We start from the raw sequence: 15,456 nt of genomic DNA on the forward strand, positions 1-15,456 counted from the left end.
ATTCTTTGAACTGACAATGTGATCATAAGCAAGAAATAAAAATCATCAAGACACCTGGACAGTTCTGAGAGGCAGATGTGTCTTGATCATATCCTGTGCAATTAGATTAGAAATGTACATGGAATTTTGTGGACCATAGATATCTACTAAGCAGGCAGGAATATAATGTAGATGTGTTTCAGGGATTTATTATGTCCACACCACATCAATGTCATTTAGATAAAAATTAATAAGGAATTTGGTAAATACTAGTCTTCACTTATATAAATTTGGGAAAATCCTTAGCAATTCATCAACAAGAAATAGAGGAAGAAAATTAAAATTTTATGGCACAGGGAAATTAAAGCAAAACATCTTTCAGAAACTATCCCAGAGAGAAAAGAAAGAATTAAAAATTTAGAACAATTTGTTTATATAATTAGCTTATACCAAGACAACTAAACAGGAAAAACCAAACCTATAAAACATATTTTGAATATTATAGCCAAAATGAAAATATTTTTAAAAATAGTGATTTTAGAAAACCTCTAGAAAAGTATTGAAAACTAAAAATTCTCAATCTTTTCTGAGCATATACTCTAGTGTTCCATTTGTTCCTCTTGTTTTTGCTTTAACACAGCTCAGCCTTGGCAACTGTAACATCTTTCACCAATCCCAGTGATGCTCAAGTATAGTGAAGGAGTTGGGTCCATAAATCCTGGGCTCAGTATAGTGGAATCTCCTTGAGAGGACATAAACCTTAGTATTACGGTATGAAAGTGATGTTTTAATACAAATTTTGAACAAAGTAAAAACAAAACCCAATTAAGACAAATTTCTTAATGTGTCAGGGACATAACATTAACAATATCTAATAATTTTAGTATAATTACACAAACGTGTATTACGAATGACTAGAAATCTAGATTTTTAGTGCAGTGATATTGCAAAGAAAGGTATTTCTATATGCTGCAGCTGGTATCACAAACTAACATACCAGGTGTTCTCAATTCTAATGCTTCAATTGTATAAAATATATTATCAATAAAATTATCCATGAATATATGCTAGGTTTTAGGAAAGTGAATTATGCTGTGACCAAGGATTCTTTCCAAAAGGAATTATGAAAAATAATTATGAAATAACCAGTATCTTAAAGTTCATTGATTTCTGTAACGCCTTTGATAGCCATCCTTCCCCCCAAACCTACTTTAATTACACTTTTTCAGGGAAGTTATAATCTCTTTCAATGAAGTCCTATGTTTTCCTCTAAGAGTTTTATAGTATCCAGTCTCACATTTAGGTCTTTAATCCATTTTGAGATGATTTTTGTGTATGATGTTAAAGAATGTTCTAATTTCATTTTTTTACATGTAGCTGCCTGGTTTTCTCAGAACCATTTATTGAAGAGACTGTCTTTCCTCCATTGTATAGTCTTGCCTCCTTTGTCTTAGATTAATTAACCATAGGTGTGTGGGTTTATTTCTGGACTTTCTATCCTGTTCCCTTGATCTATATTTCTATTTTTGTGCCAGTACCATACTGTTTTGATGACTATAACTTTGTAGTATAGTCTGAAGTCAGGGAACCTGATTCCTCCAGCTCTTTTTTTCTTTCACAAGATTGCTTTGGCTATGAGGTCTTTTGTGTCTCCATACAAATTTTAAGCTTTTTTGTTCTAGTTCTGTGAAAAATGCCATTGGTAATTTCATAGGGATTTCATTGATTCTGTAGATTGCCTTGGATAGTTTAGTCATTTTGACAATATTGATTCTTCCAATCCAAGAACATGGTATATCTTTCCAGCTGTTTGTGTCATCTTCAGTTCCTTTCATCAGCATCTTATAATAGTTTTCGGAGTACAGGTGTTTTGCCTCCTTCGGTAGGTTTATTCCGAGGTATTTTATTCTTTTTGATGCAATGGTAAATATTTCTTGAATTTCTCTTTCTGATCTTTCATTGTTAGGGTATAGAAATGCAACAGATTTCTGTGTATTAATTTTGTAACCTGCAACTTTACCAAATTCACTGGTGAGCTCTAGTAGTTTTCTGGTGGCATCTTTAGGATTTTCTTTGTATAGTATCATGTCATATTCAAACAGTGACAGCTTTACTTCTTCTTTCCAATATGGATTCACTTTATTTCTTTTTCTTCTCTGATTGCCATAGCTAAGACCTCCAAAACTAAATTGAATAATAGTGATGAGAGTGTACATTCTTGTTTTGTTCCTGATCTTAGAGGAAATGCTTTCAGCTTTTCACCATTGAATATGATGTTAGCTGTATGTTTGTTTTATATGACCTTTATTATGTTGAGCTATATTCCCTCTATGCCCACATTATATAGAGTTTTTGTCATAAATGGGTGTTGAATTTGTCAAAAGCTTTTTCTGAATCTACTGAGATGATCATATGGTCTTTATTCTTCAATTTGTTGATGTGGTGTATCACACTGATTAATTTGTGGATATGAAAAATACTTGCATCCCTGGGATAAATCCCACTTGATCATGTTGTATGATCCTTTTAATATATTGTTGGATTTGGATTGGTAGTATTTTGTTGAGGATTTTTGTGTCTATGTTCATCTATGATATTGGCCTTTAATTTTCTTTTTTTGTGGTGTCTTTGTCTGGTTTTGGTATCAGGGTGATTATGGCCTCATAGAATGAGTTTGGGAGTTTTTCTTCCACTGCAATTTTTTGGACAGTTTAAGAAGGATAAGTCTTAATTCTTCTCTAAATGTTTGATAGAATTTGCCTGTGAAGCCATATCTGGTCCTGGACTTTTGTTTGTTGGGAGTCTTTTAATCACAGTTTCAATTTCACCACTTGTGATTTTTATGTTCATATCTTCTATTTCTTCCTGGTTTAGTCTTGGGAGATTGTACCTCTCCTAGAATTTGTCGATTTCTTTTAGGTTGTCCATTTTATTGGTGTATAGTTGCTTGTAGTAGTCTCTTATGATCCATTGTATTTCTGTGGTGTCATTGTAACTTCTCCTTTTTCATTTCTAATTTTATTGATTTGAGTCCTCTCCCTTTGTTTTTGATGAGTCTGGCTAAAAGTTTATCAATTTTGTTTATCTTTCCATAGAACCAGCTTTTATTTTCATTGATCTTTGCTATTGCTTTTCATTTATTTTTATTCATTTATTTCTATTTCATTTATTTCTGATTTTTATGATTCCTTTCCTTCTGCTAACTTTAGATTTCGATTGTTCTTCTTTCTCTGCTTGTTTAAGATGTAAGGATAAGTTGTTTATTTGAAATTTTTCTTGTTTCCTGAGGTAAAATTGTGTTGCTATAAACTTCCCTCTTAGAACGTCTTTTGCTGCATCCCATTGGTTTTTGATCATTGTGTTCTCATTTTTATTTGTCTCCAGGTAATTTTTGATTTCCTCTTTGATTTCTTCAGTGATCCATTGGTTTTTTAGCAGCATATTGTTTAGCCTCCACATGTTTGCATTTTTTACAGGTTTTTTTCTTGTAGTTTACTTCTAATCTCATTATGTTGTGGCCAGAAAAGATGCTTCATATGATTTCAGTTTTCTTAAAGTGAAAGTGAGGCTTGCTTTGTGGCCTGAATGTGGTCAGTCCTGGACAATATCCATGTGCACATGAGAAGAATGTGTATTCTGCTGCCTTTGGATGCAACGTTGTTTAAATATCAATTAAGTCCATCTGCTGTAATGTGTCGTTTAAAGCCTGTGTGTTCATATTGATTTTCTGTCAGGATGATTGTCCATTGATGAAAGCGGGGTGTTAAAGTCCCCCACAATTATTGTGTTACTATTGATTTCTCCCTTTTTGGCTGCTAGTATTTGCCTTATATATTGAGGTGCTCCTTTGTTGAGTGCATATATATTTACAATTGGTATATCTTCTTCTTGGATTGATCCTTTAGTCATTAGGTAGTGTCCCTCTTTATCTCTTACAACAGACTTTATTTTAAAGTCCATTTTGTCTGATATGAGTATTGCTCCTCCAGCTTTGTTTTCCTTTTTTTTTTTTTTAAACATCTTTATTGGAGTATAATTGCTTTACAATGGTGTGTTAGTTTCTGCTTTATAGCAAAGTGAATCAGCTATACATATACATAAATCCCCATATCTCTTCCCTCTTGCATCTCCCTCCCTCCCACCCTCCCTATCCTACCCCTCTAGGTGGACACAGAGCACCAAGCTGATCTCCCTGTGCTATGCGGCTGCTTCCCACTAGCTATCTATTTTACGTTTGGTAGTGTATATATGTCCATGCCACTCTCTCACTTTGTCACAGCTTACCCTTCCCCCTCCCCATGTCCTCAAGTCCATTCTCTAGAGGTCTGCCTCTTTATTCCCATCCTGCCTCACCATTTTTTTTTTTTAGATTCCATATATATGTGTTAGCATATGGTATTTGTTTTTCTCTTTCTGACTTACTTCACTGTGTATGACAGACTCTAGGTCCATCCACCTCACTACAAATAATTCAATTTTGTTTCTTTTTATGGTTGAGTAATGTTCCATTGTATATATGTGCCACATCTTCTTTATCCATTCATCTGTCAATGGACACTTAGATTGCCTCCATGTCCTGGCTATTGTAAATAAAGCTGCAATGAACATTGTGGTACATGACTCTTTTTGAATTATGGGTTTCTCAGGGCATATCCCCAGTAGTGGGATTGCTGGGTTGTATTGTAGTTCTACTTTTAGTTTTTTAAGAAACCTCCATACTGTTCTCCATAGTGGCTGTATCAATTTACATTCCCACCAACAGTGAAAGAGGGTTCCTTTTTCTCCACATCCTCTCCAGCATTTATTGTTTGTAGATTTTTTGATGATGGCAATTCTGACTGGTAAGAGATGATATCTCATTGTGGTTTCGATTTGCATTTCTCTAATAATTATTGACGTTGAGCATTCTTTCATGTGTTTGTTGGCAATATGTATATCTTTGGAGAAAGGTCTATCTAGGTCTCATACACATTTTTGGAAAATATTTGAAGAGATTATAGTTGAAAATTTCCCTAGTATTAGAAAGGAAATAGTTAATCAAGTCCAGGAAGCACAGAGAGTCCCATACAGGATGAATCCAAGGAGAAACATGACAAGGCACATATTAATCAAGCTATCAAAAATTAAATACAAAGAAAACATATTAAAAGCAGCAAGGGAAAAACAAAAAATAACACCAAAGGGAATCCCCATAAGGTTAACAGCTGATCTTTCAGCAGAAACTCTGCAAGCCAGAAGAGAGAGGCAGGACATATTTAAAGTGATGAAGGAGAAAAACCTACAACCAAGATTACTCTACCCACCAAGGATCTCATTCAGATTTGATGGAGAAATTAAAACCTTTACAGACAAGCAAAAGCTAAGAGAATTCAGCACCATGAAACCAGTTTTACAACAAATGCTAGAGGAACTTCTCTAGGCAGGAAACACAAGACAAGGAAAAGACCTACAATAACAAACACAAAACAATTAAGAAAATGGGAATAGGAACATACATATCGATAATTACCTTAAATGTAAGTGGAATAAATTCTCCAACCAGCAGACATAGACTGGCTGAATGGATACATAAACAAGACCCATATATATGCTGTCTACAAGAGACCCTCTTCAGACCTAGGGACACATACAGACTGAAAGTGAGGGGATGGAAAAAGATATTCCATGCAAATGGAAATCAAAAGAAAGCTGGAGTAGCAATTCTCATATCAGACAAAATAGACTTTAAAACAAAGACTATTACAAGAGACAAAGAAGGACACTACATAATGATCAAGGGACCACTCCAAGAAGAAGGTATAACAATTGTAAATATTTAAGCACCCAACATCGAAGCACTCAATGCCTAAGGCAAATACTAACAGCCATAAAAGGGGAAATCAACAGTAACACAATCACAGTAGGGGACTTTAACACCCCACTTTCACCAATGGGCAGATCATCCAAAATGAAAATAAATAAGGAAATGCAAGCTTTAAATGATACGATATATTAAACAAGATTGACTTAATTGATATTTATAGGACATTCCATACAAAAAAAAAGAATACACATTCTTCTCAAGTGCTCATGGAACATTCTCCAGGATAGATCATATCTTGGGTCACAAATCAAGCCTTGGTAAATTTAAGAAAATTGAAATTGTATCAAGTGTCTATTCTTACCACAACGCTATGAGGCTAGATATCAATTACAGGAAAAATCTGTAAAATATACAGGCACATGGAGGCTAAACAATACACTACTTAACAACCAAGAGATAACTGAAAAAATCAAAGAGGAAATAAAAAAATACCTAGAAACAATGACAATGAAAACACGATGACCCAAAACCTATGGGATGCAGCAAAAGCAGCTCTAAGAGGGAAGTTTATAGCAATACAATCCTACCTTAAGAAACAAGAAACATCTCAAATAAAGGACCTATCCTTACACATAAAGCAATTAGAGAAAGAGGAACAAAAACCCCCCAAATTTAGCAGAAGGAAATAAATCATAAAGATCAAATCAGAAATAAATGAAAAAGAAATGAAGGAAATGATAGCAAAGATCAATAAAACTAAAGGCTGGTTCTTTGAGAAGACAGACAAAATTGATAAACCATTAGCCAGACTCATGAAGAAAAAAAGGGAGAATATTCAAATCAATAGAATTAGAAATGAAGAAGGAGAAGTAACAACTGACACTGAAGAAATACAAAGGATCATGAGAGATTACTACAAGCAGCTCTATGCCAGTAAAATGGACAACCTGGAAGAAATGGACAAATTCTTAGAAATGCACAACCTGCCGAGACTGAACCAGGAAGAAATAGAAAATATGAACAACCAATCACAAGCACTGAATCTGAAACTGTGATTAAAAGTCTTCCAACAAACAAAAGCCAAGGACCAGATGTCTTCACAGTAGAATTCTATCAAACATTTAGAGAAGAGATAACATCTATCCTTCTCAAACTACAGGCCAATATCCCCGATGAACACAGATGCAAAATCCTCAACAAAATACTAGGAAACAGAATTCCACAGCACATTAAAAGGGTCATGCACCATGATCAAGTGGAGTTTATCCCAGGAATGCAAGGATTCTTCAATATATGCAAATCAATCAATGTGATGCACTGTATTAAAAAATTAAAGGAGAAGAACCATATGATCATCTCAATAGATGCAGAGAAAACGTTCGACAAAATACAACACCCATTTATGATAAAGAACCCTCCAGAAAGTAGGCATAGAGGGAACTTGCCTTAACATAATAAAGGGCATATATGACAAACCCACAGCCAACATCTTCCTCAATGTTGAAAAAGTGAAATCATTTCCCCTAAGATCAGGAACAAGACAAGGTTGCCCACTCTCACCACTATTATTCAACATAGTTTTGGAAGTTTTAGCTACAGCAATCAGAGAAGAAAAAGAAATAAAAGGGATCCAAATTGGAAAAGAAGAAGTAAAGCTGTCACTATTTGCAAATTACATGATACTATACTTAGAGAATCCTAAAGATGCTACCAGAAAACGACTAGAGCTAATCAGTGAGTTTGGTAAAGTAGCAGGATACAAAATTAATGCACAGAAATCTCTTGCACTCCTATACACTAATGATGAATAATCTGGAAGTGAAATTAAGAAAACCCTCCCATTTACCATTGCAACCAAAGGAATAAAATATCTAGGAATAAACCTACCTAAGGAGACAAAAGACCTGTATGTAGAAAATTATAAGACACTTATGAAAGAAATTTAAGATGATACAAATAGATGGAGAGATATACCATGTTCTTGGATTGGAAGAATCAATATTGTGAACATGACTCTACTACCCAAAGCAATCTACAGATTCAATGCAATCCCTATCAAACTACCACTGGCATTTTTCATAGAACTAGAACAAATAATTCACAATTTGTATGGAAACACAAAAGACCCCAAATAGCCAAAGCAATCTTGGGAAAGAAAAACGGAGCTGGAAGAATCAGGCTCCCTGACTTCAGACTATACTACAAAGCTACAGTAATCAAGACAGTATGGTACTGGCACAAAAACAGAAAGATAGATCAATGGTACAGGATAGAAAGCCGAGAGATAAACTCACACACATATGGTCACCTTATCTTTGATAAAGGAGGCAAGAATATGCAGTGGAGAAAGGACAGCCTCTTCAATAAGTAGTGCTGGGAAAACTGGACAGGTACATTAGAACTCTCACTAACACCATACACAAAAATAAACTCAAAATTGATTAAAAACCTAAAAGTAAGGCCAGACACTATCAAACTCTTAGAGGAAAACATAGGCAGAACACTCTATGACATAAATCACAGCAAGATCCTTTTTGACCCACCTCCTAGAGAAATGGAAATAAAAACAAAAATAAACAAATGGCACCTAATTAAACTTAAATGCTTTTGCACAGCAAAGGAAACCATAAACAAGATGAAAAGACAACCCTCAGAATGAGAGAAAATATTTGCAAATGAAGCAACTGACAAAGGATTAATCTACAAAATTTACAAGCAGCTCGTGTAGCTCAATTTAAAAAAAACAAACAAACCAATCCAAGAATGGGCAGAAGACCTGAATAGACATTTCTCCAAAGATATACAGATTGCCAACTAACACATGAAAGAATGCTCAACATTGTTAATCATTAGAGAAAGGCAAATGAAAACTACGATGAGGTATTACCTCACACCAGTCAGAATGGTCATCATCAAAAAATCTACAAACAATAAAGGGTGGAAAGGGTGTGGAGAAAAGGGAACCTTCTTGCACTCTTGGTGGGAATGTAAATTGATACAGCCACTATGGAGAACAGTATGGAGGTTCCTTAAAAACTACAAATAGATCTACCATACAACCCAGCAATCCCACTACTGGGCATATATCCTGAGAAAACCATAATTCAAAAAGAGTCATGTATCAAAATGTTCATTGCCCCTCTGTTTACAATAGCCAGGACATGGAAGCAACCTAAGTGTCCATCAACAGATGAATGGCTAAAGAAGATGTGGCACATATATACAATGGAATATTACTCAGCCATAAAAAGAAACGAAATTGAGTTACTTGTAGTGAGGTGGATGGACCTAGAGTCTCATACAGAGTGAAGTAATTCAGAAAGAGAAAAATAAATACCGTATTCTAACACATGTATATGGAGTCTAAGAAAAAGAAAAATCGTCTTGAAGAACCTAGTGGCAAGATGGGAATAAAGGCAAAGACCTAGTAGAGAATGGACTTGAGGATATGGGGAGGGGGAAGGGTAAGCTGTGACAAAATGAGAGAGTGGCATGGATATATATATATACACTACCAAATGTGAAATAGATAGCTAGTGGCAAGCAGCCGCATAGCACAGGGAGATCAGCTCGGTGCTTTGTGACCACCTAGAGGGGTGGGATAGGGAGGGTGGGAGGGAGGGAGATGCAAGAGGGAAGAGATATGGGAACATATGTATATGTATAACTGATTCACTTTGTTATAAAACAGAAACTAAAACACCATTGTAAAGCAATTATGCTCCAATAAAGATGTTAAAAACAAAATATAATAAAATATTGAATACATCTTCCTGCTCAGTCCAAAATCTTTTTGTTTAAAACATCATGCCACATTAGAGAATTGATATATTTTATAAATTGGGTTTGATTCTGCCTTTGTTTTGAATTAGTGTTCATAAAATGGATGTTAACATGTTTTTTCAGTGGGGAAGTGATGCTAATCATTCATAGAATTTTTGAATATTCCAAAAGCGGTCCAGTGGTTTTAGATGATCCATGAATAAGATTTAGAGTATACACATGCCAGGCAGGTATAAATGCAGAGTTATCACTTTTTCTATTTCTTATTCACTCACATTCATACACACATACACATGTTCTTAAATATTTCGATAAAAGTCTACATCAAGTCCAAGAAATATAAGTTTTTAATTCTAATCCTATGATAATAGTTTCTTCTCCAATTAGATAATTTCTCATAGAATGAATTAATCTATGTTTCTATTGTAAATTAATTGCTTGGAAGAATACTGCCTTGTTCAGACTGTGTTTTTACTGACACATATTTCCCTGTAGGTCCACAAATAGCATGTTTTCAAATTTATTGGTTAAATTTAGTTTGGGTAAAGCTTTGTATTCATGGAGATTTCCTTCCTAAGGTGGGAGTAATCAGTGATGGTAAAACCATTAACATAATGCTTTACATATAATACCTTTTCTTTACATCAAGAAAGATTGAATAATTTGGATGGGTAACATGGTATAAATTTTGTAGGAATATCCATGAGTGGAGACCACTTTTCCTTGGAAAGAGGCAACTAAATTTTCTTGATATAGGTACTATATATTAAAGTTTGTAATCAAAAGTTAATTGACCAAAATATCCCTTTATTATTAAAATGGAAAGTAATATTTTAGTTATAGTTTGTTTCCAACCCTTATGGGCCATATGGATTACTCATTAGTAATTAAACTAAAAAATAACAATCTTTTGAAAGCAGTGTAGAAAATTGGAAGCACAATTATAAAACAAAGGGTGGATTTTATATAATTATATAATCTCTTTCAAATTTCAGGAAGTTGCATTTTTTCTAATTTATGAATAATGGAAGTGACTACTAAGTAAACATGATGTCAGTTGTCACTTACTTCATATGTCCCCAAATGCTGGGCAATGGAATACTTCAGTGTTTGTTGTATAGGCACCCGCTCAAAAAAAAAATTCGAGAGACTCAATCATGGGGCATACTTAGTAGTGTTGCTGATATTCTGCCTCTGTACACTGGTGCCAGATTAAATCTCAGAGACAGAGTTTTGGGTGAAGTATAAAGAAATAGCTTTATCGTTTTGCCAGGCAAAGGGAGCCACAGTGAGCTAATGCCCTCAAAAGTGTGTCCCAACCTGGAGGGGGTGGTAAGGAGTCTTATAGTAAAGGTTCAAGGAGCAGGGCATGATCAGCTTGTGGTCATTCTTCTGATTAGTTGGTGGTGAGGTAACTGGGAGTCAGCATCATCACCCTTCTGGTTCCAACCAGTTTAGGGCCTATGTTCTTGCTGTCAGCAGTTTTCATCTGATGGGGGTCTGCTTCCTGTAAAACCAACTTAGGAATGTGTGTCAATCGTTTATCTATACCTTTCAGGGTACTGGGTGTTTGGTGTCTTCTATGTGGCAGCTTTATAGTGTAAATTGTTACCAGCCCAACAGCTATTCTTTGTTTCTACATCTTCACATTTCCCAGTCATTAATTCCTGAGTCAGCCTTTTACTTCAAAAGACAAAGACACAGGGACTTGTACATGGTTCTGTAGCTCTGAAGTAGAATCTAAAAATCTGTATACTTTACTCCTACCAGGTCCTTCTTAAAGAAAAAAACAAGGTAAACAGTCCAACAACTCTTTTTAACATATAAGAAACCTAGAACCCCAAGACATTAGGTAAATTCTTCAAGTTCATAAAAGTACTGAGGAACAGGATCACAACTAGAAACAATTGATCTTCCGATTCATACTCTTGTTCTGCTCCCCAGTAACAACATATTATCACTATATCTCTTTCAAAGTTAGTATTTATGTTATTTCTAGTGCATGCATTTTTTTCTGTTTATAAAACAAGTATGTCGAAAAGAAAAAAAGAAGTCCCTGGAAGACAAGGACTTTTCTCCCCAGCCTTATTGAAATATATAGACGTATAACACTATAACTTAAGGTGTACAGGTGATGGTTTGAAATGTATGTATTTTGAAATGATTACCACAATAACTCTACGCGAAACATTCATTACCTCATAGTTGCCATTTTGTATGTGTGGAGGGGGTGGTGAGAATGTTTAAGAGCTACTCTCTTATAAGCTTTCAAGTGAACAACAATAGGGTAATCACCATGCCATACATTATATCCCCAGAACTCATTAATCTTTTAACGAGAAGTTTGTACCCTGTGACCAACACCTCTCCATTTCCCCAGCCCCCAGCTCCTGGCAATCACATATTTACTCTGTTTCTATGAGTCTGGCTTTTCTAGATTCCACATAGAAGTAAGATCATGTAATATTTGCTTCTCTCTGTCTGACTTATTTCACTTAGCATAATGCCTTCAAGATTCTTACATCTTATGAGAAGTGACAAGTTTTCCATTTTTATCATTGACTAATATTCCATTGTAAATATATACCACTTTTCAAAAAGTTCATCTATCAGTGAACATTTAGGTTTCTCCCATGTCTTGACTATTATGAATAATGCTGCAATGAAAATGAGATGCAAATGTCTCTCTGTGATACTGATTTCTTTTCCTTTGGATATATAACCAGAAGTGAGATTTCTGATCATACGCTAGTCCCAATTTTATCTTTTGAGGAACCTCCATACTGTTTTCCACAGTGGCTACACCAATTTACGTTTCTACCAGCAATACCTAGGTTTCCCTTTTCTGCATATTCTCACCAGCACTTGTTATCTCATGTCTTTTTATTAATAGCCATTCTAACAATTGTGAGGTGATATCTCATTGTGGTTTTCACTTTCATTTCTCTGGTGATTAGTAATGCTGAGTATCTTTTTCGTGTACCTGTTGGCCACTTGTATGTTTTCTTTGGAAAAATGTCTATTCATGTATTTTGCCCATTTTTAAAACAGATATATATGTTTTTTCTTCTATTGATTTATGTGAGTTCAACAAGAGTGTATTTTACTCTTCATATCTCTGATACTGAGGAAAACAAGTTATATAAATAAATTCATAGATTTTCAATTAAATTAAATTGCTATTTCAAAGATATTACTACAGAAAGAAAATGAGTCCAATACTACTAGAACATGCATTTGGAGTTGGCCTATCAGAATTGTAATGGTTTGTTGCTGTGCAGGGTGTGTAGTTACTGACTGTGTTCCTCTCAAGTAAAAAGTACTAATACTTTGAATGGTCTTTGTCCAGTGCTTTGTCCCTTTCCCCATTTCACTGTGTATACTCTTCCTTGCAATCTCATCTACTCCCTTAGCAAGTTTAAGTTGACAAAATATCTAGCTGTAACTCTAGGTTAAATATGTCCTAAGCTTTAGACGTATACTATAAACCAAATTTTATACAGCTCAGCTTGGAGATCCCAGAGGTGATTCTAACGCAACCTGTCCAAAACAAAACTCATCATCTTCCTTCTATGAATGGTTTGCTTCTGAATTTTCTATTCCAGTCACTGGTACCATCATCCATATTGGTGATCAAAACAGAAATATGGTACTTCCAAGAAATGCTATGTACTACCCCAAATATTTCCAGTGAATACCCATATATTATATCACACCATCCTTAAAGTTCTCCATTGACCTAATGGCAAATCCAAATTTCAAAACAGGGCTAGTAAGATTCTTTATTAATATCATCTTATTAATTTCTTCAATCCTCTCTTCTCGATATATGCACAAGTGTTTTCCTCTACTCAGAAAACTCTGCCTCCTCTTCCTTCCAGACAATTCATCTCTTCTCCATAATCCCATGTAACCTTTAGCATTCATACCAGGCAGACTCCCTTTGATGCAAATGTCTGGGTTAGGTACCTATTCAGTACACTGAAAGCATTCTATTGTAATTGGCAGTTTATTGGTCAGGATTCTCATCTGTGCTCAAATAAGTCAGGTTTCATAGAACAGTCTTATTCTAAATGTAATACATGGCCCATTGCCAGTCTACAAACTCTTACTAATCTGAGATGAAATAGGTAAATAAATTGAAAGTAAGTGTTTAGAAACTTTTTTAGCAATTTGTCAGAGTAATCTTATATTTGGTGGATGTAATAATAAAGAATTTGGCCTTGTATTCTATTTCACTTCTCTGGTAATTCATTTTCACTGTGGCATACAAAAATATCAGTCAGTGATAGTTTGGAAATCACTGCAATTGAAGCAAGGTCTTTGTGGCCTATGTCTGTTCATTGCAATATTATATCAGCTGAACCCAACACAGAATTTTACTCATTGTAGTTACAATATGTTTATTGATTTATTATTGAATGAATGAAAATACTAATGAATATAACTATATTCACAAACCTCACTTAAATTTGATAACCAGTGCTTAAATGAAGCAAACACATCAAATCTTGAAAAGCAAGAAATATGAAACATAATACTCATGAAAAAGCATTCACTATATTTGGAGCAGCTAACAACTTTCTCAGTTGCAAATATTACTCTCAAAATATTCATATTAAATAAAACCAGATTTTGAAACACCTCTTTTCACTGAAATGTTATCATTTGCAATATTTTTGGTTAACCAGTTTTTATCAGAAATTACAAAATCTTAAGAATGTTAAACATTTTAATTGACAAAAGATATACACTCTGTATATAAAGTGTATATACTGTGCCTTTATATATACTATCCAGATATACACTTTCTTATATCCGCGGGGCAACTAGCCCGTGCACCACAACTACTGAGCCCTTGCGCCTAGAGCCCATGCTTCACAGCAAGGGAAGCCACAACTATGAGAAGCCCATACACCGCAACGAAGAGTAGCCCCCGCTCGCCACAACTGGAGAAAGCCCAAGTGCAGCAATGAAGACGCAACGCAGCCAAAAGAAAAAAAAAATCTTGGAGGTTTTAAAATTTTTATTTATTTGTTTATTATTATTTTTTTTTTTTTTCTGGGTGGTACCGATCTGTGTTTATTCAATAACCTATATCCAGGACACAGTGAATGACTCCATATCAAAGAAGCCATAGGTGTATCCCCCTTTTCAGTGAAAAACCACCCTCTCCCACCCCTAAACAAGAATGGGAAAGGCATAGTATATACACGATATATCCTATCATGGATAAAGGAAAACTCTATAATGTTTTACAACTTTTGTGAGTCTTTCTCTTCTGAAGTCTTTTTTCTCTAAAATATCCTTTACTCTCTAAACTCTTCCCTTCTCATATCTTTATTTTTTTTTCTTGTCTTAACGAGGAAGGAATTTCTTGAGCAATACTTTCATAAGAAATTAATGAGTGTGTCTATGAAGACAAACAGTTCACAAATCAACTTTTATCTGCTAATGCTGTAGTGGATTATGTACTTCTCCATCCAGACCCTGCGTTTAGGACTGAGGCACTCATTTTTAGCTACTGCCAGGATTTTTAGCTATTGATAGTTCACAGCATATTCACTCACTAGAAGTTGGCCTTTACTGATAAAGGCTGCCTCAGTCAAGGTTATACTCTTTTCCTGGGAGTTTCTCAAATCCAATGACTAGTGATGTGGAGGTACAAACGACCAGTCTCATTGCTTCAATTCAAAACAACTGCAAGTTCCTTCTAGTTCCTTTGCATCTCATGGGATGGACTGAGGTCTTTGTTTTAACTTTATTGCATTTCAGTTTCTCCCTCTACTCAAAACTGCTTCTCCTTTCCATACAGGAATAGTTCCTGAGAGCACTCCCTAATAAACCACATAAATGTATATATACATCTCAGATTCTATTTTCTAGGGGAA

The sequence above is a fragment of the Orcinus orca genome, chromosome 3 (assembly GCF_937001465.1).
Source record: "Orcinus orca chromosome 3, mOrcOrc1.1, whole genome shotgun sequence".
Taxonomy (NCBI): Eukaryota; Metazoa; Chordata; class Mammalia; order Artiodactyla; family Delphinidae; genus Orcinus; species Orcinus orca.